This window comes from Dermochelys coriacea, chromosome 1 (assembly GCF_009764565.3).
Source record: "Dermochelys coriacea isolate rDerCor1 chromosome 1, rDerCor1.pri.v4, whole genome shotgun sequence".
Classification (NCBI taxonomy): domain Eukaryota; kingdom Metazoa; phylum Chordata; order Testudines; family Dermochelyidae; genus Dermochelys; species Dermochelys coriacea.
In genome coordinates this window covers 215,044,205-215,066,243 of record NC_050068.2, presented here as the reverse complement: position 1 = coordinate 215,066,243, position 22,039 = coordinate 215,044,205, and the positions used below count along the sequence as shown (strand labels likewise).

Here is a 22,039-nt window from a genome sequence, read left to right as displayed (position 1 = left end):
ATAACAATGCCAAACCATTTTAGTAATAAGAGAACGATTTTGGAGAAGCATATAAATATCTCAAAGGAATGACGAATGAAGTCAAGGGAGATCTAGAGAAAGCAGTAGAATTTCATCATTGCAGGCCACAGAACTTTACCCATCCACTCCTGTAATAGAACCCTAACCTCTGGCCGAGTTACTGAAGTCCTCGAATCATGATTTAAAGACTTGAAATTACCAAGAATTCACCATTTACACTAGTTTAAACCTGCAGATTATCCGTGACCCATGCTGCAGAGGAAGGCAAAATCCCCCAGGGTCTCTACCAATCTGACCTGGGGGAAATTTCCTCCTGACCCCAAATATGGTGAGTGATTAGACCTTGAGCGTGTGGGCAAGATTCATCAGGCAGATACCTGGGAAAGAATTCTCTGTAGTAACTCTGAGCCCTCCCCATCTAGTGTCCTGTCTCCTGCCATTGGGGATTTTTGCTACTGGCAGTTGCCGATGGGCCACCTGCCATTGTAGGCAGTCCTGTCATACCACCCCCCCCCCCCCACACGTAAACTTATCAAGCTCAGACTTTTAGGTCATTAGCGAGAGCTGCTGCCTCCCCATATGCAGGGCCTGTAGATCTTATCATGGGATAATCACGGTGAAAAGTTGTCAGTGGGTTTATGAAATTCAGTGCAAGAACAATAGCAAATCATAACTAGCTTCCCAATGTTGCTCTTTCATGGAGGCATGGATATCAGGTAGGGTAATGTGGTTAGCAAGTCCTGACTAACTGAAACTTCTCTGTGGTTCAGAAATCAAATTGGCCAGATCAGTCACATTGTTCATTTTCTCCAAGAATATTGGCTATAGATTTCTTTTTGACAACATTCCCCACCCACCCCTCATTTACCCCATTTTGTCCATGTATATGCCTAAAGACAGAAATTCCGGCACCTAGGGCAATTTTATTGCAAAAACTTAGACACTGAGTGAGTTTAGGTGCTTACAGGATTTGTCATGGGGTTTTGTACATCACGGTGGAGCTAAAACTAAGATTCAAGAACCTAAAATAGGGCCTTAGGTACTTGACTCCTTTTGAGCATTCTGCCCTTAGTAACTATTACATTCCATTGTTTCAGATTATTTTCCCCCAAATGTAGTATCTTGCACTTTGTCCAGGTTGATTCTTACTTTATTACCGGTCAATATTTCTTACTTCTCTAGGGAGATTTATATTATTTCACTCTCCTTAATGATATTCACAGCACTTTCCCCATTTAATATTTCATTATTATGTTATTTACTCACTTTTACAGATTATGCATAAATATGTGAAGTAAACGCAGCCCAACACAGTCCTATGTGGTACCCCCTTCACAAGATCATACGTCGTCGTTTTCCTTCTCTCTTTGCTTACAACCTTCAACAGCTTTCAGGTGAAATGTCTTGATTCACAGACAAACCAATGTAAACTTTTTTCTCAAGCATGGTTTCTTGAGAGTCTATATCAAATGTTTTCCTACTATCCCTATATATTCCTTCTACCACCTTCCTTGTCAGATGCTGAACTTGTAGATTTTGCCTTTAAGGACAAAATAATTAAAGATGGGTCAGATGATTTCCTGACAGTTCAAAATTGTTGAGACCCAGGAATTTAGATCAGACTCATCTCTATATTTAACTAATGTTACCTGAAGGAGGAGGAGATCACAGGACTATAAACAAAGGACTATAGGTCACAGAGACTCTCACAACTATAAATCTTTAAATACATAATCCCTAAAGAGGAAAAAAAATCAAAGTTACATGTCTGTATAATATCTTTCAGGAAAACACTTTCACTCATTTCTTGAATTAGAAAACACAAGTACATTTTACCAACATTAATGTTCTATTCTAATAATAAAAGCTTTATATGTATTTGGCCATGAGACCTTTGTCTGTACCTGTAGTTATTTATGAAGAGGCTGGAGAGCTAGGGTAGATAATTTGTGCTCAATCTTTTCTGGTCCTGTATATATGAATCCCGAAGGGAGAAAAGATGATATTTCATTCTGGCTGTCCTGGTAGAAGATCAACCATGCAAGCCAAAAGACAATGGGTTATTCACTTCATGATGTTCCTGCTGAAACCGCACAGGAAGGTCATTGGCTGTTAATTTGAAAAGACCTCCCTCGATGCAAAGTGTTCACTGAAGATAGTTCATTGATGGAAGTGACTGATTCTTCCTTGACTCAGATGTAAATCAGGTGTCCGATGAAGAGAGCTATAGCTCACAAAAGGTTATGCTCAAATAAATTTGTTAGTCTCTAAGGTGCCACAAGTACTCCTTTTCTTTTATTGAAATCAGTGTAAATGAGAGGAGATTCAGGTCTAATTCTTATTTTAATCTCAATGAACGTGTGGGGTTACTTCTCAGCAGCAGGTTACTAAGGAATATCATGGAGTTTGGAGTTCCGCAGGTTAGTTTATGTCACATCAATGGAATATTTCATTCTAGCCATTTACAATGTACTGAATTTTTAATTTCACTCTGAACCATTATGTTTTTTTGTTTCAAAGGAAAGGATAAATAGGATCTCCTGAATGGCCTCCCCTGTCTCATTCACTGTTTTATAACCCTTTATCACATCTTCTCTTAGACTTCTCTTTTTAAAAACATGATGGGGAAAATACACAAATATAGTTAATAATGATTGAAGGAAACTTAAAAAAAAAAGGACTGTTGAATCTGTTTAGCCTGAAATATGAGTTATATCAGATTATTTCCCTAAATGTGGGCATATTAGTATATTAATTGATTCCAATATCATCTGAGTCTCAGCTCCATGTCAATGGTAATACCTGCTGGACAAAGATGTGTAGCTGCACTCCCTAGAAGTCGTGTTAGTGTGTATCCGCAAAAAGAAAAGGAGGACTTGTGGCACCTTAGAGACTAACAAATTTATTGAAGTGAGCTGTAGCTCACAAAAGCTTATGCTCAAATAAATTTGTTAGTCTCTAAGGAGCCACAAGTCCTCCTTTTCTTTTTCCCTAGAAGTGTGGCTCATTTCTCAATCTCTGCCAGTATTTTTCTTCAGAGTCCCCAATCTGTCCACGTTACCAGCCTGTACAGCACTGTCATCTGGAGTAGCATCCTAGGCCCAGTGCACTGTTTGCACTTCTCCTATTAGATAATGAGCCAATCAGATATCTCAGGATTCCTTCTCACTAGATTACAGTAATAATCTGTTCAAAAGTAACCTGATGGATAATCTTTCTATCCCAGTTTGGATAAGAAAGGTTGAGGATTTACTGACAGACTGGTCAGTGCAACCTATTTAATGCCTCCTGTGACTCTCCCAGACCTGAAGAAGAGCTCTGTGTTGCTCATAAGCTTCCCTTTCTCACCAACAGAAGTTGGTCCAATAAAAGACATTACCTCACCCACCTTGTCTCTCATTGATTAGACACACAGGCCCTGGTCCTCAAAGATAGGTAGGCACCTAACTCCCATTGATTTAAATACTTGTGAGTATCTGGGCCTCAATAACTCTGGCAGCCAATGAGAATTTTTGGAGAAAATAGGTACTTGTCATGCCTGCCAGCACTGTGAGCTCCCAGCTTGAAACCTCCATGAACAACAACCCTATTTGGTCCTACATGCTGTCACCCCCACCCATAACTTGATGCTGTGTGACATACAGAGGGATATTTTTACTCTACCATTCCAAATATCAAGAGTCAGGGCCATAAAAGGAAGAGGCGTTCTGACTATGGTCAGTAAAAGAAAGTATAAAGTCAGCGGCTTATTAAGACAGTACCTTTGCTCTTGGTTTCCTTAGGTCTTTGTTTCCTTTGGTTCTTGGAAGGAGTGTGACATTGTGTTGCTCAGCTCCTGATGGCTCATTTCTGGTGGTTTATAATGGCAGAAATTTTAGACTCTGTTTAAGTGGATTTTAGAGTTGTGACTAACTACAAAGTCTGGATTGGATCTGAACTCCCTGAAGTTCAATGAAGTTTGCCTCCAAGTTTTTGGATTGGACCCATTTCTAAAGACAAAGTATAATTCACCAGAGGAAAATGACACAAAGCTTCAAGGAGGGAATTGTGCGCTCCATGAGCTGCCTGAAATAAAAAAAATCCTTTAATATGCCTTTCCTTGTGCTTGGGCTAAACTGCATCCAAGAAAAATTAAAAGTTACACATCTATATAATCTCTTCCACAGTTCAAGCAGAGCATGAAGTGGATGAGAGCCTCCAGGGAGCTTGGAAGGCAGCACGGAGTGACCTACCACCTCTCAGCTCTTCTAATAGGTTCTGGTTTGTTCTAGAAAGAGGACTTTTATACAAGGAAACTCTTTCTAGTGGACACCAGGAGAACTGGCATCCTCAAAGACATTTGGTAGTTCCAGCTAGGTACAGGGTAAAGCTCTTGAGCTTAGCCCATGATCATCCTAATGGCCATGCTGGGATGAACAGGACCAAAGATCATTTGGGGAAGTCATTCCACTGGGAGGGAATGTGCAAGGACGTTTCTACCTATGTCCAGTCTTGTGAGGTCTGCCAGAGGGTGGGAAAACCCCAAGACCAGGTCAAAGCCCCCCTCCAGCCACTCCCCATAATTGAGGTTCCATTTCAGAGAGTAGCTGTCAATATTCTGGGTCCTTTCCTTAAAAAGACACCCAGAGGAAAGCAGTACATACTGACTTTCATGGATTTTGCCACCTGATGGCCGGAAGCAGTAGCTCTAAGCAACACCAGGGCTAAAAGCATGTGCCAGGCATTAACAGACTTTTATGCCAGGGTAGGTTGGTCTTCTGACATCCTTATAGATTTGGGAACTAATTTCCTGGCAGGGACCATGAAAGGCCTTTGGGAAGCTCACGGGTTGAACGACTTGGTTGCCACTCCTCATCAAACAAATGGCCTGGTGGAGAAGTTTAATGGAACTTTGTGGGCCATGATACGTAAATTCATAAATGAGCACTCCAATGATTGGGACCTAGTGTTGCAACAGTTGCGCTTTGCCTATGAGGCTGTACCACATCCCAGTTTGGGCTTTTCACCCTTTGAACTTGTGTATGGCTGCGAGGTTAAGGGGCCATTACAGTTGGTGAAACAGCAATGGGAGGGGTTTACACCTTCTCCAGGAACTAACATTCTGGACTTTTTAACCAACCTACAAAACACCCTCTGAGACTCTTTAGCCCTTGCTGGAGAAAACCTAACAGATGCTCAGGAAGAGCAAAAGGCCTAATATGATAAACATGCCAGAGAGCGTTCCTTCAAAGTAGGGGACCAGGTCATGGTCTTAAAGGCACTCCAGGCTCATAAGATGGAAGCATCGTGGGAAAGGCCATTTACTGTCCAAGAGCTCCTGGGAGCTGTTAACTATCTCATAGCATCCCCCACCTCAAACCTAAAGCCTAAAGTGTACCATGTTAATTCTCTAAAGCCCTTTTATTCCAAAGAATTCAAGGTTTTTCAGTTTACAGCCCAGGGAGGAGATGACGCTGATTGGCCTGAAGGTGTCTACTATGAAGGAAAAAGTGACAGTGGCGTAGAAGTGAACCTCTCCATGATCCTCAGCCATTTGCCCTGACAGCAGATCAAGGAGCTGTCGCACCGATGTTCTCAGCCACCCCAGGATGGACCGAACGGGCATACCACTCCATTGACACAGGTAATGCTCACCCAGTTAGAGGCCAACCTTACCAGGTGGTTCCTCAAGACAAAACTGCTATAGAATGGGAGATCCAGGACATGCTACAGATGGGTGTAATCTGCTCCTCTGAAAGTGCATGGGCATCTCCAGTGGTTCTAGTTCCCAAACCAGATGGGGAAATATGCTTTTGTGAGGACTACCATCAGCTAAATGCTGTAACTTGCCTAGACAACTATCCAATGCCACACACAGATGAGCTATTGGGGAAACTCAGGGAACAGATGGCCAGGATCCCCTGGGGGACTAACATGAAAGGGAAGGGAGTCCAGGAGAGCTGGCTGTATTTCAAGGAATCCCTGTTGAGGTTACAGGGACAAACCATCCCGATGAGTCGAAAGAATAGTAAATATGGCAGGCGACCAGCTTGGCTTAATGGTGAAATCCTAGCGGATCTTAAACATAAAAAAGAAGCTTACAAGAAGTGGAAGGTTGGACATATGACCAGGGAAGAGTATAAAAATATTGCTCGGGCATGTAGGAAAGATATCAGGAGGGCCAAATCGCACCTGGAGCTGCAGCTAGCAAGAGATGTCAAGAGTAACAAGAAGGGTTTCTTCAGGTATGTTGGCAACAAGAAGAAAGCCAAGGAAAGTGTGGGCCCCTTACTGAATGAGGGAGGCAAGCTAGTGACAGAGGATGTGGAAAAAGCTAATGTACTCAATGCTTTTTTTGTCTCTGTTTTCACTAACAAGGTCAGCTCCCAGACTGCTGTGCTGGGCATCACAAAATGGGGAAGAGATGGCCAGCCCTCTGTAGAGATAGAGGTGGTTAGGGACTATTTAGAAAAGCTGGACGTGCACAAGTCCATGGGGCCGGACGAATTGCATCCGAGAGTGCTGAAGGAATTGGCGGCTGTGATTGCAGAGCCCTTGGCCATTATCTTTGAAAACTCGTGGCGAACGGGGGAAGTCCCGGATGACTGGAAAAAGGCTAATGTAGTGCCCATCTTTAAAAAAGGGAAGAAGGAGGATCCTGGGAACTACAGGCCGGTCAGCCTCACCTCAGTCCCTGGAAAAATCATGGAGCAGGTCCTCAAAGAATCAATCCTGAAGCACTTAGAGGAGAGGAAAGTGATCAGGAACAGTCAGCATGGATTCACCAAGGGAAGGTCATGCCTGACTAATCTAATCGCCTTTTATGATGAGATTACTGGTTCTGTGGATGAAGGGAAAGCAGTGGATGTATTGTTTCTTGACTTTAGCAAAGCTTTTGACACGGTCTCCCACAGCATTCTTGTCAGCAAGTTAAGGAAGTATGGGCTGGATGAATGCACTATAAGGTGGGTAGAAAGCTGGCTAGATTGTCGGGCTCAACGGGTAGTGATCAATGGCTCCATGTCTAGTTGGCAGCCGGTGTCAAGTGGAGTGCCCCAGGGGTCGGTCCTGGGGCCCGTTTTGTTCAATATCTTCATAAATGATCTGGAGGATGGTGTGGATTGCACTCTCAGCAAATTTGCGGATGATACTAAACTGGGAGGAGTGGTAGATACGCTGGAGGGGAGGGATAGGATACAGAAGGACCTAGACAAATTGGAGGATTGGGCCAAAAGAAATCTAATGAGGTTCAATAAGGATAAGTGCAGGGTCCTGCACTTAGGATGGAAGAATCCAATGCACCGCTACAGACTAGGGACCGAATGGCTCGGCAGCAGTTCTGCGGAAAAGGACCTAGGGGTGACAGTGGACGAGAAGCTGGATATGAGTCAGCAGTGTGCCCTTGTTGCCAAGAAGGCCAATGGCATTTTGGGATGTATAAGTAGGGGCATAGCGAGCAGATCGAGGGACGTGATCGTTCCCCTCTATTCGACACTGGTGAGGCCTCATCTGGAGTACTGTGTCCAGTTTTGGGCCCCACACTACAGGAAGGATGTGGATAAATTGGAAAGAGTACAACGAAGGGCAACGAAAATGATTAGGGGTCTAGAGCACATGACTTATGAGGAGAGGCTGAGGGAGCTGGGATTGTTTAGTCTGCAGAAGAGAAGAATGAGGGGGGATTTGATAGCTGCTTTCAACTACCTGAAAGGGGGTTTCAAAGAGGATGGCTCTAGACTGTTCTCAATGGTAGCAGATGACAGAACGAGGAGTAATGGTCTCAAGTTGCAATGGGGGAGGTTTAGATTGGATATTAGGAAAAACTTTTTCACTAAGAGGGTGGTGAAACACTGGAATGCGTTACCTAGGGAGGTGGTAGAATCTCCTTCCTTAGAGGTTTTTAAGGTCAGGCTTGACAAAGCCCTGGCTGGGATGATTTAACTGGGACTTGGTCCTGCTTTGAGCAGGGGGTTGGACTAGATGACCTTCTGGGGTCCCTTCCAACCCTGATATTCTATGATTCTATGATTCTATGAAACTGGGATGTGCCCAGTTCATCTCTACCTTAGACTCAACCAAGGGGTACTGGCAAGTATCACTAGATGAATCTACCAAGGAAAGGACAGCCTTCATCACCCATAAGGGGCTATATGAATTTAATATGCTTTCTTTCAGGCTGCGAAATACACCCGCCACCTTCCAGAAACTTGTAGATAGTCTCCTAGCAGGTTTGGGAGAATCTGCAGTTGCCTACCTTGACGATGTGGCCATATTTTCTGATTCATGGGCAGAACATGGAGTATCTACGAAAAGTCTTTGAGCGCATAAGGGAGGCAGGACTAACTGTTAAGGCTAAAAAGTGTCAAATAGGCCTAAACAGAGTGATGTACCTTGGACATCAGATGGGTCAAGGAACTATCAACCCCCTACAGGCCAAAGTGAATGCTACCCAAAAGTGGCCTGTCTCAAAGTAAAGAAAAACAGGTCCAATCCTTCTCAGGCTTGGCTGGATATTACAGGCGATTTGTACCGCAAATAACAAAAAATTTCTTCAGTGGAGTTTAGGTCTCCAAGATTTTGATTTTGAAATACAACACATTTCAGGGGCTTCTAACAAAGTGGCTGATGCACTCTCCCGTGAAAGTTTTCCATAATCAACCGGTTAAAATCGTCCTTAAAATGTGGAAAATATTGTTAGTTTTTATATAATCAGTAGTATGTCTAGAGGTGCGTGTGTCTTATTAACTTTGTTTTCTCCTAGAGCTCCAGGAAGAAATCACAGCCAGTGTGGAACAGGCTGTCCAGCACCATCAGTGATTTGGGAGGCATGTCATAAACATAGAGATAAGGGCAGCTGTACTAAATTGCTTTACCTGTAAGGGGTTAAGAAGCTCAAGTAACCTAGTTGGCACCTGACCAGAAGGACCAATGAGGAAAGAAGATACTTTCAAATCTTGAGGGGGGTAGGTTTTGTTTGTGGGTCTCTGTTTGTTCCCTCTCTGGATGGAGAGAGAGACCAGGCAGGTACAACATCTCCTGAAAACATACCTTCTATTAACCCTTCCAGGGCTAGTGTGGGATGAACACCCCACTGTCTTTTTGTTCTGTGTTTATACAGTGGGTAGCACAATGGGATCCTGGTCCATTACTAGGGTTTGTAAACACTACAATAATACAAATAATACATAAGAATAAGAAAAAGAAACTAATGTTTTTGGTCAAAAAATGTGTTCTCCTTTTCATTGGACTTGAAACATTCATTTCTGTGCATCTTCCCAGAAAGATATTGACAAATTGGAGGGAGTTCAGAGGTCAGCAACAAAGCCAATCAGCTGCATTGGAAGAACTGACTTAACAGGAAAATTTTAAATGAGCTAAATATATATGGCCCAATTTTCCTCCCATTTACTGCGGTAATTCCATGGAAGCCGAGTTTAGCTAGACAATGATTGCACAGGCCATAATATAGTCTACTAAGGTTTGATAAACATAAACACCAATGAGGCGGATGAATTATTTAGGGTGGTTCACAGGCATATAACTAAAAGTAATGAGTTAAATTAAGAAAGGGAAAATTAAGACTAAATGGATGAGATACCAGGTTCCACATGAGCTGCTTTGTTATGGTCCATAGGGATCCCTAAATCCAGGTAGTCACTGGCTGGCAGAATGGCTCCTCACAACCAGTGTTCAGCTTGTTAAGTTAGATCTGACTTCAAGCTGCTCCAACTTGCACCAGGGCTCTAGACCCATGCAGATCTGTTCCATTATCCAAGGGATAAATGGTGTCCTAAAATCTTCTTGGTTTCCAACCCATCCCCCCTCCAGTTTCATGCCAAGTGCAGCTCAGCTAGACCAGAGGATCTATTCCAAAATCAAGGGAAACTTCCTGACACGAATGGTACATCTACACAGCAACTAGACCCCTGTGGCTGTCCTATGCCAGCTGACTCAGATTGGTGGTGCTTGGGCTGCAGGGCTTTTTTATTGCTGTGTAAACTTCCAGGCTTGGGCTAGAGCCTGAGGTCTAAGACCCTGTGAGGTGGAAGGGACCCAGAGCTTGGGCTCCAACCTGAGCCTGTAAGTCTATCCAGTAATAAAACAGCCCCAGCCCTGCAAGCCCAAGCCAGCTGGCACTGGCAAGCCACAAGGTTTTTTTTAAGCTGTGTAGACATACCCTAAGATGCAGTATGCTGCAGAATTATTGCCCAAGGGAAATGGGGAAGGTTCCATGGCTTTGGGCATTTAAAGTGGGATTGGAAGCACACTAGAAAATGTAGTTTCATGAGTAATCCCACACTGGTAGGGTTATGGGCAGAATAAACTAACAAGATTTATTCCATCTGTAATGTCTATGACTCTGTAGCCACCAGAATCAGAACTAACAGTCTTAATACAGCCAGTAACAGAAATCCTGTGATGATGCTGTGTAAGTCATGAGCACTTATCATACAGTCCATAGCAATGATAATAATGTTTTACAATTAGATAACTCCTTTCATCCCAAAGGATTTCAGAGAGCTTTATAACAAATGTATGAGGCTCTGTATACTCCTCAGTGAGCTTGACATAATTTCTGCAACAAGGCCCCTGGATTCTCCAGAATTCTGGTGAGGCAGACTAGAAATTCTGGAGCAGCTTCAGTACAAGTTCTGACCAGGCATGACCTTATCAAGTAATGGAAATAATCATGAGTTTGACATGGGTTATACAAGAGACTGCCCAGTGAGCACCAGCAGTGAGTCTCCCCCACTAACAGCTGAAATTACTGAGAGCTGTGTTAAGTGGTGGGACCTCAAGACATCCTGGCAGATCAGTGAGCAGGGCACATGGCGAAGAGGAGCAGCGAGCCACCAGCAGAGAGGAGAAGCGAGCAAGTGCTTAGGCAGCGGAGTGAGGAAGGTGCCTTCTTACCCCCCTCTCCACACAGTGGGAGGTAAACTCTGCAGATGCACCTCTGAACTCTGAGCCTGCACTGACCCAGGACAACAACTGTGAGTGGGGTGTGCAGAAGGGACGGTCACGTTAAAGGGACTCTTGGTTGCTGGACTTGCTGAACCTGAGGGAAAAGGACTCTGCCCATCTTACTCGGGGGGATGGGTCTTTTACTCATGGTTTATATTTATGAACTCTGTTTGCGGTGTTTTCCCAAATTAATGCCAGGTTACTTCCCTCCTTTTATTAAAAGTTTTTTTGCTACACTCAGACTCTGTGCTTGTGAGAGGGGAAGTATTGCCTCTTAGAGGGACCCAGGGGGTGGCATGTGATTGTTCCAGGTCCCTGGGTGGGGACTTGAGCTGGTTTTGTGTTGTATTGTTGAAAAGGAACAGCTAGATACTGAAGCTGACTCTTGTTGCTGCCAACTCTGACTGGCAGAAGGGTTACACCTGCTTGTGTCATCCATCAGGGTGAGACATTGTTTGATTCAACTCTTTCTTAGACTAAAAGCTTAGGATTTAGAATGCATGTTTACTTTTTTATTTTCATAAGGTAACTATCTCTGACCTTTATGCCTACCACTTACAATCATTTAAAAGCTATCTTTCTGTAGTTAATAAACTTGCTTTATATTTTACCTAAAACAGTGTGGTTTGGTTGAAGTGCTTCGGAAATCTCAGTTCAGTTTACAATGGCTAGTGTGTGTCCATTCCACACTGAGGGAATAGCAAGCCACTTAATAAAGTTGCACTGCCCAACGGGGCCTTGAGCAGCGTAAGACAGTACAGTCCTGGGGTATAGGGCTGGAGATAGTGAAACTGGCTAGGGCATCTCTATTGATGGTTCATGAGCAGGGGGAGATCATTCATGTAACTCCATTGGGTGTGTCCCTGTCTGTGTAAGTGCAGTGCAAGGGGCACTAGAACAATTTGTATAGTGGGGGTGCTGAGAGCCACAGGTGAAGGTTGTTTAAAGCAATGGAAAAACCTCCACACCCTTACTTAAGTGAGAGACTGCACTAAGGGACTTTTTTCAGTATTAAAGTTAGGATCACTCACTGGCTCCAGGTGCGATAACAGCGCACTTCATATGTACTTCTGGGAGGTCTGAGAGCAACACATACTTTGAGGGTCCTGCTTGTGAAATAATGTTAAATTCCAGCAAGAAAGGCTGGGTGTTTACCCCACTAAACAGCAACACTGTTATAAAGGTGATGACCATGCTCTCCAAATTGGTGAGAAGGTTAAACAGAGAAAGATGTCTCAGAGAGCAAATGCTGGCTCCATCTTAGGTTGCAGACAATTTGGTTACATGTAGCTACTCTTTCCTGTTAAATGAGGCTCTCTGGCTATCCTCATATTAAAGGGTCAATAGCAGCCAACACAGGAAATATGAATGTCTATTCAAGGCACTGGCTTATACCACACAGGAAGCATCAGACTCACATTGCTAGTGAGAAGCCCTGCCCCTGACCAGAGAACTCAGAGCATGGAAACTTTTAGAGTTAAAGACAAATCTAAGAAAACTAAAATTCTTTCAGATTAATCTTTTCAAAGTGTGTGTGTGTGTGTGTGTGTGTGTGTGTGTGTGTGTGTGTGTGTGTGTGTAATCTGCAAGAGTAAAAAAAAAAAATCAAAAGCCCTCCATTGCTAGGGCATTTCTGTGGTGTTTTCATTACTTCTTTAGGTTCCGAGCCTTCAAAGAGAGAAACACAACACACACAAGGAAGCCCCACTAGAGTAGTTTATATCTTCCATAGCGCAAAGCTTTCCTAGTGTAAATTACGCTGCTAATCTGTTTGCTTCACCTTTTGGTCAAACTGAGAAGCAGCTCAGTTATGTACACACAAAGTCTCACAAATTCCAGGCAGCTCTAGCTTGCACTAACCTGTTTGCATGCTAGAGAACTGAAGTGTTTTGTTACTGAATGCACAGGCAAGGAATGGTTTAAGTGCATCCTCTCTAACCATGCTGATTCATGTTAAAAACAATTGCAGGTTTTCCCTGCAGCCACAATAGCTCTGTTATAAATCCTTCCAATTGCAATGGTTTCTTGGTACCCTGCTCAACACAGCTCCCCAAAACAATGTATTTTTGGAGGTTTTTGAAATGCCACCATTGGGGAATGGTTGAACCATTACTACTCACACTGACACTAAAATAATTAAGATGAAAATAGATTAAGAGAACCACACAGCATTTAACACAGCTGAAAGCAAGTCTACTCCAAATGGTATTTGTCATGCATTTGGAGTGTTTTTGTGAGTGGATACAAGATAATAAATATAATAGGGGACCACAGAGTTCCTAACCATGTGTGACAAAGCTCTGTCCTTGTCTCCCTGAGTCCCGTGTTTCCTGACGGATTTCACTAGCCTCAGAGGCTCACTGTGACCCTCCACGTAACCCTTCTTTCTCTAGAGACAAGGGTCACAGTCTATTGAGCCATTTTCATCATAAGCCAGCGAGGGAGGTGAGGAGACGTTATCCTTCCTTGCACAGTCTCTGTTGTCTCCAGTCTCAGTGATTAATCAGGGGGAAAAGGTGTGGGGGGGAAGCCCAGGCCCACACTCTACTCCAGGCTCCAGCCCAGGAACCCTAATAGTATCAGCTACGGTAGCTGACCTTTTAGAAACATGACATGTACAATTCCCTGGGCTACTTCCCCCACAGCAGCCCTCACTTCCTCAAGTTCCACTTCACCCTTACCTCAGGGCCTCCTTCCTTGTGCCTGATATGGTGTGTACTACTCAGCCTCTCCAACCGCGCAACTTCTTCCCACAGCTCCTGACATTCACACCCACCTGACTGGCTGGGAGGCTTTTAACTAGTTTCAGCCAGCCCCTGACTGGCTTCCTAGCATTCTCCCTGCCTTCTGGAAAGTTCTTAATTGGCCCCAGGTGTCTTAATTGACCTGGAGCAGCTGCCATTTCACTTATCCTTGTACTAGGGATTCGTTTAGTCTGGAGCTAATATATCTATCTCCCACTACTCTTCCATAGCCATCTGGTCTTGCCCCATCACACATGGTACATTTCTCCAGAGTAGTGAGGTATCTGGATTATGAGCAGCGGGTAAATCTTGTGGAGCAACACAGCTTTATCCCAGGCACAGGGTGCTGGAATTACAGTATTGGACAAATTCCTCACAGTGGATTCTGACAGCTCGGCCTTAGGCCTGGGGGCCTTTCCAGATACTTGTGTCCGAGACACTATCTTCAACCCTGGAAAGATGGAATTCTTGCTGGTGGGCAGGTTTTCCTTATGCTTTTAGTTCCTCTATCATACCACATATTGCAACGGAGATCATTCACAGATGAGGTTAAGAATCTTTGCATCACTTTAGATCATACCATGGACATCCTTCTGTTAAAGATGGTACAAAAGTGGCCAACACAGTTTTGTAGTTTGTACATGTGCACCCTTACTTATCCTATTATGACAACAAACTATCCTTGTAAGCATAAGAATTCATAACAGGGCTTGTCCCTAGCTCTGAACTTGTTCTCAATGCACCTGTACTTCTGCTTACTGGTTTGAGAAGTTGGGATCGTATTTCATCTTTCATTACATTTTTTACATTGGCTTCTTATTGTGTAGGAGGCTGTCATTAAACTGGCCCTATTGAATTTGAAGCTCTGGTTATTTTTGAGTACTTCTCCTTCGGCACCCCTGTTATGCAGGGTTTTCAGAACCCAAAGTAGTGGTAACTTAACTCTTTCTCTCCAGGCGGTGTCAGGAATAAATCAGTGGGGGCACAGCTCATTTGTCCGAATAATGATTGATACAAAACAGAGTGCTTTCACCTAAAATTACTTTTTGTTAGGTCTCAAGCATGTGTGCATGTACACCCACACACTCTGTAGCAGTAGGTCTAGAGCCTCTTAAACTTTTATATTTACCAAAGTGAAGATGGTTTCGAGGCATCAATAGTCAGGCTTCTAGAGTGCCCCTCCTTCCTTCTAGCTTCTGGGAAACTGAGGTGTCAGATCCTTGCCAAAAGTATAGCTCCCTCAGACTGCTCCAAAGCAAATTCTTACATCTAATCTTTTATAGCTAACTTTAAACAATGACTCCTAGTGGGTCACCATAGTAAATGTTAATAGGTTCTTAATTCTCCTAGATTCAACAGAACTACTCTCTCTATCAAAGCATTCTTGTCATAACAGCAATAAAACTTACATGTCAAAGGTGTCAGAGGCACTTAAAAATCAAGTCCTCCAGTATTTTCTGCCTGATGCTTTCTCTCATTCATTGGACCACTAGGACCTCTGAGGTCACTTGGACCTTCCTCTTCTTTAGTTCCCTTCCAAAATCCCTGAAATCTTCTATAATCTCTGTAGTTCCATGTGATGTCAGATTGTCAGTTCTAAAGTGCATCATCAGCAGTGGAGATTTGCCAGATGAATTCAGAATCCTGTCCAAACTAAAAAAAAAAAAAAAAAAAAAAAAAAAAAAAAAAAAATGCATCTTGTGTCTTTGCTCCAGGGAGACAGCACACCACACTGCTGTCTGTCTCTAAGACCCTTTTCTGAATTCTCTGTCAACTCTTCTTCATATGGAGTCACTCGCAATAATAGCCTAACATCTTGGCAGAGTTTAAGAATCTGAGGCAGGACCAAGTACACCTAGACCATCTCTAAAAGGTGTTTGTGTAAGCTAGTCTTAAAAATCTTCAATGACATGGATGCCACAACCTTCATCGGAAGCCTATTCCAGCACCTAACTATCCTTGTAGTCAAAGTTTTTTCCTAATATCTAAACTAAACCCAAGGGAGGTGGTGCCCATTATTCTTTGTCCTACCTTCAGTGGACATATAATCACAGAATATCAGGTTTGGAAGGGACCTCAGGAGGTCATCTAGTCCCACCCCCTGCTCAAAGCAGGACTAATCCCCAACAAAATCATCCCAGCCAGGGCTTTTTCAAGCCTGACCTTAAAAACTTCTAAGGAAGGAGATTCCACCACCTCTCTAGGTAACCCATTCCAGTGCTTCACCACCCTCATAGTGAAAAAGTTTTTCCTAATATCTAACCTAAACCTCGCCCACTGCAATTTGAGACCATTACTCCTCATTCTGTCATCTGCTACCACTGAGAACAGTCTAGATCCATCCTCTTTGGAACCCCTCTTCAGGTAGTTGTAAGCAGCTATCAAATCCCCCCTCATTCTTCTCTTCTGCAGACTAAACAATTCCTGTTCCCTCAGCCTCTCCTCATAAGTCACGTGTTCCAGTCCCCTAAATTTTTGTTGTCCTCCACTGGACGCTTTCCAATTTTTTCACATCCTTCTTGTAGTGTGGGGCCCAAAACTGGACACTGTACTCCAGATGAGGCCTCATCGATGCCGAATAGAGGGGAATGATTACTTCCCTCGATCTGCTGGCAATGCTCCTACTTATGAAGCCCAAAATGCCATTAGCCTTCTTGGAAACAAGGGCACACTGTTGACTCATATTCAGCTTCTTGTCCACTGTAACCCCTAGGTCCTTTTCTGTAGACCTGCTGCCTAGCCATTTGGAGAAAACCTGACACAGTCCAACAGCCCTTAACATATTTGATCCTCCCTCAGTCTTCATTTCTCAAGACTAAAGATACCCAGTTATTTTAACCTTTCCTCATAGCTCGGGTTCCTAAACCTTTTATCATTTTTGTCAGTCTTCTCTGAAGACTCCAATTTGTCCACATCTTCTTAAAGTGTGGCACTCAATACTCGAGCCAGTACTCCAGCTGAGACCTCCACAGTGCCAAGTATAGCATGATGGTTACCTCCCATGTCTTACATACACTACTCTCTTTAATACACCCAAGACTGATAGTTTTTTTTCTAAACTGCATCACATTGTTGACTCATATTCAATGTGTGATTGATTATAACCCACAGATCCTTTTTAGCAGTACCACCACCTCGCCAGTATTTCCCCATTTGTAGTTGGGCATTTGAGTTTTTTTTCTTCCTAAGTGCAGTACTTTGTGCCTGTCTTTATTGAATTTCATCTTGTTGATTTCAGACTAATTTTCCAATCTGTAAAGTCAATTTAAATTCTAATCCTCTTCTTTAAGGTGCTTGCAACCCCTTTGTGTCATCCACAAATTTATAAGCACTCTCTCCACTCCATCATCCAAGTCATTAATGAAAATATTGACTAGTACCAGGCAGCAGCAACAACTGCTGTTGTGTTCTGTCTGGAGCTCAAACTGGGTGAGACCAGGAGCGCAAATGAAAGATCAATGGGATCCCAGGAGCATGCTGAGGAGAGATGAAGGAAGGTTTAAGACAAATTGGTACTTACTCAAGTTGTTCACACGAGAAGGTTATTTTAAGACAAACATGCTCACACTAAACGATGGTGGGGTCCTTCCCTTTCAGATTGAGGCACTGAGCATTTTCCTCGTATTAGAAGGGAAGCCTTCTGCTAGCTTTCACTGTTCAGTCATAATGTGGATCCACTCCACCGATAACGCACCTCAGATCAACATGCATTTCCTGAAACTTAACAAGGGAAACAGCCTGAAGTTCTAAAAAGAGCATGGATGTTTGCATCATCATGATGCAACATTGTTATAAAGTGGGAACCATGCCCCTAGAGCTAGTATTTGGTGAGAAAATTGAAAAATGTCAAAGTGAACAAATGTTGTTTCTCTCTGTGTCATATTGCAAGTAATTCTGGTTCTGCTTTGCTATTCTTTCCTTGTATATAAATCCCCAAGGGAGAGAGATCACCTGTCTGGCCTCTTTTGTAGGTCAGTAGCAGCCAACAGAAGAAATGAGAATGTCTTTCAAAAGCGCTGGCTTAAACCACATTGGAAGTCAGAAGCTCTGCACCCTAACCAGAGCACTCAGAGCTAGTTAAAAATAAAAAAGGTGAAGAGAAAAATTCTACAGTTTAATACTTCCATATTAAATCATATTTGTTTACAAAAACAATTCAATGTTTTAATGTGTGTGTGTTTGTGTACATGTAACAGCAAACATTAGAAAACTACAGGTGCAAAAAATCAGTTCGGACAGCCCTTCTGCAGTGTTTTCTGCATTCCTAAACTTCTGAATCTTCAAATACAAGTAAGAAACAAAACAAAAGAAAAAACTACCCAACCAACCAGCCAAGGCTTCCAGCATGATAGTTTATAGTTGTTTCTACTATGCAGGGCTTCACTGTGTAGCCCGTGCTACTAACTGGATCACCCCATCTTACAGGAAACTGGTGGCAGCCCAACAGCATTAACTGGAAACATCCAGGGAGACATATTTTATATTTAATTCTGACTGCCATGAAGGAATTGGTTGTGAATCTGAAGGTGACATGTAACTTGGGTGACAGTGACCATGAAATGACAAATTGCAGGATTCTAAGGAAAGGAAGGAGTGAAAGGAGCAGAATAAGGACAATGGACTTAAAAAATGTAGATTTTAACAAAGTCAGAGAACTGGTTTGTAAGATACCATTGGAAGAAAGTCTGAGGAGAAAGGGAGTTCAGAAGAGTGGGCAGTATCTCAAAGACAATATTAAAGGTGCAACAGCAAACTATCCCAATGTCAAGGAAAGACAGGAAGAATACAAAGAGGCTAATTGGCTTTATCAAGAGCTCTTTAATGACCTGAAAATCAAAAAAGGATCCTACAAAAACTGGAAACATGGACAAATTGATAAGGATGAGTACAGCACAAGAATGTAGGGACAAAAATCAGAAAGCCTACGACACAAAATGAGTTAAAGCTGGCAAGGGACATAAAAGGCAATAAGAAGTGGTTCTATAATAAATAGATTAGGTGCAAGATGAGGAAAGTGAAGGTCCTTAGCATGAAGGAGAGCTAATAACAGATGATATGAAGAATGCTGAGGTATTTAATGCCTGTTTTGCCTCAGTCTTCACTAAAAAAGTAATTTTTGACTAGATACTTAAATGCAACTAACAACAAAAGGAAAGAAAAAAGCCAAAACAGGAAAAAGGCAGGATCAATATTAGTTAGATGTATTCAAGTCAGTGAGGCCTGATGAAATTCACCCTTGAGTACTTAAGGAACTCGCTAAAGCGGTCTCAGAACTGTAAAAAATTATCTTTGAGAACTCCTGGAGGAGTCTCTAGGACTGGAGAAGGGCAAACATAGTACCAATCTTTAAAAAGGGGAGCAAAGAGGATCTGGGGAATTATAGAGCAGTCAGCCTAACTTGGATACTGGAACGAATTATTAAACAATCAATTTGTAACCATCTAGAGCATAATAGGGTGATAAATAACAGACAACATAGATTTGTCAAGACAAAAAAAAATCATACCAAACTAAAATAAATTCCTTCTTTGATAGGGCTACTTCCCTAGTGGATAGGAGAGAAGCTGTAGATGTGATATATCTTGATTTTAGAAAGGCTTTTGACACAGTCCCACATTAATCATAAGCAAACTAAGGTAATACAGTTTAGATGAAATTAATACAATGTGCATGCAAAACTGGTTGCAAGATCATACTCAAAAAATAGTTTTCAAAGCTTCAATCTCCTGGATCCAGTACTATTCAATCTTTTCATTAGTGATGTGGATAATGGAGTGAAGAATACGCTTATAAAATTTGTGGATGACACCAAACTGGGAGGGGTTGATAGTACTTTGGAGGACAGGATTACAACTCAACATGACCTTGACAAATTGGAGAATTTTCAACAAGATGAAATTCAGTAAAAACAAGTGCAAATTACTACATTTAACAGAGTCCCGACTCACCAGTGCAGCGCCTCCTGCTGGTCATCCAGGAATTAGCTCAATTCCAGCCTTGGAGCGCCACCTGCTGTCTCCCTAACGGTACCTGCTTCCTGTGAATCTCCACCGCTTGTAGCACTTCAGGCCCCACATTCCTCCCAGACCCCAGTGCCCCTTATTTTGGGGTGCTGCCCCACAGCAGTGCCCCCACACTCCAGGTCTCCCCTCCCAGAAGAACCTCAACCCACTATACCCACCTTGCCTCAGTGGCTGCAGCCAGTCATCATGTAGCCCCTTCTCTCAGGGGCAAACTGCAGTTTGTAATGGCTCATCACTGGCAAAGTGGTTGGATCTTCTACCTTTCTAATCCCAGCAGCCTCCTTGCAGCCCTAGTACCTCCCCTGGCCTTTAGCAAGGCCTCAGCCTGAGGAGTCACCAGGCCAGAGCTCCTCACCTCTGCCTGCCTTTCCCCTGCCCTGCTCTGCCTCAGGTACCATGCTTGATCTCCCAGGCAGCCTAGTCCTCTATTTCCCAGCTAGAGCACAAGTCTCTCTCCCACTCGCTCAGCCTGCCCTTTTATCAGGGCCAGCTGTGCCCTAATGGGGTGCAACCACACCTGTGGCTGACTACCCAACCATCCTCTCTTGGCTGCTTTTAATCCCTTTCTGACTGGAGCAGGGTGACCACCCCACTAAGCTACACTTAGGAAGAAAATATCAAATGCACAGCTACAGAATGGGAAATAATTGGCTAGGTGGTAGGATGGCTGAAAAGGATCTGGGGGCTTATTGTGGATAATAAATTGAATATGAGTCAACGATGTGATGCAGTTGCAAAATTAATTCTGATATCACATACAAGTATTCATTTACCTACCCTCCACATATTCAGCTATGCCAGAACAGGTCATCAGGGATCTTGAACTATGGAATGAAAACTCTTTTCCTGATCAAGGTTATAGAGGTTTGGATGCCTGCATAGCAGGATCTAGATTTAATGAAGTTTTACTAAGGAGGCAAATTTAAATGGGAACTGTGTTCTAGGGTCCTAGCAGAACATCATTAAGGGATATTCCTTCCACGTTAGCATTTATATGGAGCTTTTCAACTGTAGCACCTCAAAAAGGTGGGGAATTTGTATCTGGATTTTGCAGATGGGGAAATTGAAACAGAGAGAGGTGAAGTGCTTTTCCCAGGCTTACCAAGGAAGTCAATAAAACTAGCTCCCCTGACTGTCCATTTGAAGCCCTGTGCAATGGACAAAACTGCTTCTATGCAGCAATTTGAAAGAGTGTATTACATACACTCATTAAGGTGGGGTAAGGATAAGGAGGCTGAGAACAAAGAGTTCTAGGAAGACTAAAAAGGGCTCCTTTTTATTGTTACTCTTGCAAGGGCACCTTTAAAAAAAGCATTAAGGGTTCAGCTGTGCCTTTTAGGACAGCCCTGTGTTGGGCCAGTGTGGAGCTTCCCCAGCAGGAGGTCAGGATGGGGATTGTGTCTCCTGAGGCACAGTCCCTTCCTGAGCTCTCAAGTGTGCAAGAGGAGAGCACCCACTGCACCATCATATAGGATGGTGGAGCGGCTCTCCTGAGTTACCTAGTGAGGTGGGGGCTAGATAAAGCCATAGCTGTGTCTCCCTCTCCTCCCAATGCCATTGTGTGTTCTACGAGGGAATAGTCCCTGCACCTGGGAAGAAAATGCCTGGCCACTGCAGTTGGGGGTAGAAGGCAGGGCACTCCTGGCATGCTCTGCTCCTCTCCCCTCAAACATTCATCAGTGGCTGAGAACAATTTGGTCCCAATTCTCCCATACTACATAAATTCAGAATTACCTTTATATCTTAATATGAAGATTGTGCAAGGTGGCCAGGTGGATAATGCTTGTAGGCATCTCAGCCATTGAATGTTTTGATGTTGTATATTTAACTCATGAATCTTCATGCAAAGTTTTGCTTTTAATGTTCTCATACAGTTTAGGGAAGGTGTTAGACTGTGGACAGTTAAACAGCAGTAAATATGGAGTCAGCAGCTTGGAGCACATAGAACCTTTCCTCTCTGAGTTCATAGTACTTTTTCTCTGCTGCTGCTCAGAAGCCTTATGGCATTTCAGTTCTGTATAGGTCACCACCTCCTCGTTTCCTTCTAGTGAGTTATGGCATAGAAATAGTGAATTCCATTCAGTGCACTGACAAGATAGATGGTTCTGATTAAAATCCAATAGAGCTATGAGGCTGCTGCTGCAGTACGTAGGGCATGGAAGGACTTTTGTATTAAAAAGTTTAGTCCCACAGTACTATGGTCTGCAGAAGCCTATCAGTGTGTTATGCTTATAAGAAGCACACGGGATCTTTTTCAGGGGAAAAGGCAATACGCCACGTTTATTGAAGATACAACAATTAGCATAT

The 22,039-nt window shown here is 43.2% G+C and overlaps 1 protein-coding gene across 3 annotated transcripts in view; it reads right to left on the bottom strand.

Moving 5' to 3' along the window:
- The window catches only part of LOC119848611 (killer cell lectin-like receptor subfamily G member 1), a 46,915-nt gene that overhangs the window by 9,959 nt on the left and 14,917 nt on the right, over positions 1-22,039 (bottom strand). The window contains exon 1 of one of the 3 annotated variants that reach the window (XM_043513796.1): positions 1,914-2,047. The exons of 1 other annotated variant lie outside the window; for it this stretch is intronic. The gene's annotated coding sequence lies outside the window, so the exon portion shown is untranslated. Of the gene's footprint in view, positions 1-1,913; positions 2,048-22,039 lie in introns of those variants that run through there. One more of the 3 variants, XM_038384642.2, reaches the window with a different exon arrangement.